The sequence below is a fragment of the Nannospalax galili genome, unplaced genomic scaffold (assembly GCF_000622305.1).
Source record: "Nannospalax galili isolate Female #2095 unplaced genomic scaffold, S.galili_v1.0 scaffold773, whole genome shotgun sequence".
NCBI lineage: Eukaryota > Metazoa > Chordata > Mammalia > Rodentia > Spalacidae > Nannospalax > Nannospalax galili.
Genome location: NW_008332134.1, coordinates 497,720 through 501,186, shown reverse-complemented (window position 1 = coordinate 501,186; position 3,467 = coordinate 497,720). Strand labels below are relative to the sequence as shown.

Here is a 3,467-nt window from a genome sequence, read left to right as displayed (position 1 = left end):
AAGGTGGAAGACAGAAACAGACTCCACAGACTTGTCTTTTCACCTCTACATATGTATGGTGGCCACGTGTCGCCATACATACACATCATAGATACACACACACACACAGATTACCACATAGTAATAAATAATCCCTATGGTGATGATTCTGCTTTTAACTGTTTCTGTCTTTTCACAGAAGATGCTGTTTTAGCACATTGAAGATTAAACAACTTAATAGTCTCATATAGGGTCACATAGGTTCTCAGCAAGCAAGGCCCTAACTCGTAAGAGCCAACTAATAGAAAGCAATAGACCAGTGCTGCCTCTGCCACAGGTGATGTCTTGAATGCTCTCATAGAATTGGTAGGAGCTAGTCTCTTCAGAGTCATAATTAAAACTCATGTGGTTGACACTTCCTGAGCACCCATCAGCCATTGTAGTTCCTCTTCCTCAGCTCCCGGCCTCTGACCTCTACCCCATTGCCAAAATGTTGCTTTCTAACCAACTGACCCTGGATGTGAAAGGAAAGCATGTCATTATGAGAATGGATGACAATGTTCCTGTGAAGAACAACCAGATAACAAATAACCAAAGGATCAAGGGTGCTGTCCCAAGCATCAAATTCTGCTTAGACAATGGAGCAAAGTCATTTGTCCTTGGGAGCCACCTGGGCCAGCCTGATGGTGTTCCCATGCCTAATAAGTACTCCTCAGAGCCAGCTGGTGCAATACCCAAACCTCTGTTATACAAGGATCTTCTGTTCTTTAAGAACTCTGTGGGACCAGAAGCAGACAGAGCCCATGTCAACCTGGCAGCTGGGTCTGTCATCTGCTGGAGAACTTCCACTTTCATGTGGAGGAAGAAGGGAAGGTAAAGATGCTTCTGGGAACAAGGTTAAAACTGGACCAGACAAAATAGATGCCTTCCGAGCTTCGCTGTCCACACTAGGGGATGTGAGTGTCAACGATGTTTTTGTCACTGCCCACTGAGCCCACAGCTCTGCGGTGAGTGTCAATCTGCCACAGAAGGCTGGTAGATTTTTGATAAAGGAGCTGGACTAACTTGCCAAGGCCTTCAAGAACACAGAGCAACCCTTTCTGGCCATCTTGGGTTTAGCTAAAGTTGCAGACAAGGTCCAGTTGGTCAGTAATATGCTGGACAAAGTCAATGAGACGATCTTTGGCGGTAGAATGGCTTTTACCTTCCTTAAAGTACTCAACAACGGGGAGATTGGCACTTTTCTGCACCATGACGGAGCCAAGATTGTTAAAGATCGCATGTCCAAAACTGAGAGAAAAGGTGTGAAGGTCACCTCGCCTGGTGACTTTGTCACTGCTGACATGTTTGATGAGAATGGCAAGGCTGGCCAAGCTGCTGTGGTCTCTGGTACACCTGCTGGCCAGACGGGCTTGGACTGTGGTCTGAGAGCACCAAGAATAATCTGAGGCACCCTGTTTGGAATGTTAAACCAAGTCCCTCATGAATGAGGTGGTGAAAACTACTTCCAGGGGCTGCATCACTATCATAGGTGGAGACACTGCCACATGCAGTGCCAAATGGAGCACAGAGGGTAAAGTCAGTCGTGTTAGCACTGGGCAGTGTAGTATAGAACTCCTGGAAGGTAAAGTCCTTCATGGGGTGGTGCTATCAACAATGTTTAGTACTTACCTGCCTTTTGGTTTCTGTGCACAGCCCCTAAGTCAACTTAGTGTTTTCTGCATCTCCATTTGGTGTTGGTACAAGATTCAGCTGGTGGTCACGAGAGGCAGCACCAGTAACCCTTACACAGTTGCACAGAATCTCAGCTCATCTTTACTGGGATTGTCTGCATTCTTCCAGATCCCGTTTAAATTCCTTAATGACTGAACCATTGTGTATTCTAGAGTATCTATTTACATTTTGCTTGTTAAAGGAAGGTGAGCTGTATCTGCTTAGTCTTAGAATATCGCTGATTAGTTTTGTCACTGCTCATGACTCAGCATGGAAATAAGAGGTCCAGAGAAGTTGATGATCTTCCAAAATGATGTTCACTGAAAAACAAAATCATTGGCAAAGGTGGAACTTGCCCCAGAAGTCCTAGCTAACTGTTTCAACCTGAACCTTGGGGTCTTTTCAAAACTTTGGAAAGACTTTACAATTCTATTTGCTATCTCATCAAATAGAATATTTTTTTACTGAATACATAAAAATAGCTTTGAGCTTGATATAGATGAAGGCAATTTGACAAACTCACTTATCTTAAATTACAGATCTTTTTTCCTTTTTCAGTACTTTTCTATTAACAGATTTTTTTATGTTCCCTTCTAATATATGTGTATGTATATAAATGTGTCCTGTGCTCTTCTAACCATCTGGAGTGAAATGACACATGGGTGGCAAACTGCTATTTTAAACGCTGAATGCATTATCTATAACTAACATGATTATCTCCTGCATTGTTAATTTCCTGCTGCATTTGTGCATCTCCAGTATTTTCTTGGTTGTACACAGCTGTATGGTACCTTACCAGCAGCCCATGAACTTTAAGAAAGAAAAGCAGGGGCTGGAGAGATGGCTCAGAGGTTAAGAGCACTGACTGCTCTTGCAGAGGACCCGGGTTTGATTCCCAGCATCCACATGGTGGCTACAAACCCTCCTAAATTCCAGTTCCAGGGGAATCCGAAGCCCTCTTCTGACCTCCACAGCATTGCACAACACGGGTGCACTCACATACATGCAGGCAATACACTCATACACATAAAATAAAAAGTAACGAATAGAATATTTTTAAAAAGAAAGAAAAGCAGGCAGTTCTTTAATAGTATGCTAACTACAATATTCTGGTGCCAGGGTTGGAAAATAAAGATGCTAGGAGTCTAATAAACCACTGTTTGTAATTGGAGAATACATTCTATTTCTTTCGTTGCTTCAAGCAAAGAAAAGAAAAGCATCCAATTTAGAATTTTGATCCATTAAGCATCATAGCAGGATATGGGAATTTCTTCTTGGCATTCTCCTGTGCTGAGTTAAAAAATAAATAAAAAGCACAGAAATTTTTACTGAACTCTTGTGAGCTGCGTCTTGTGTCTGTTTTATAGTGAGGTCAGCTGAGAACCAGATGTTAAGTGCGCATCTTGTGAAGCACAACAGACCTTGCGTGTCTAATAAAGTGTTGATTCTGCAGATCAAGCAGGAAGGGGCTGTGTAGACCCAGGCAGAAGCCACACTCTGAGTTTACTTCTACACAGAAATTTTTACTGAACTCTTGTGAGCTGCGTCTTGTGTCTGTTTTATAGTGAGGTCAGCTGAGAACCAGATGTTAAGTGCGCATCTTGTGAAGCACAACAGACCTTGCGTGTCTAATAAAGTGTTGATTCTGCAGATCAAGCAAGAAGGGGCTGTGTAGACCCAGGCAGAAGCCACACTCTGAGTTTACTTCTGAAGGAAGGCTTCTGGCATTCTCCAAGGCCACCTGGACGTTAGCATGGGGCCACTTTCCAACACAG

At 43.1% G+C, this 3,467-nt stretch overlaps 1 pseudogene across 1 annotated transcript; it reads left to right on the top strand.

The window, feature by feature from the left end:
* Positions 1-469: 469 nt before the first annotated feature.
* On the top strand, positions 470-1,848 carry LOC103729254 (annotated as a pseudogene). The gene has a single exon (XR_001872309.1). The product of XR_001872309.1 is annotated as a phosphoglycerate kinase 1 pseudogene (transcript).
* Positions 1,849-3,467: the final 1,619 nt, after the last annotated feature.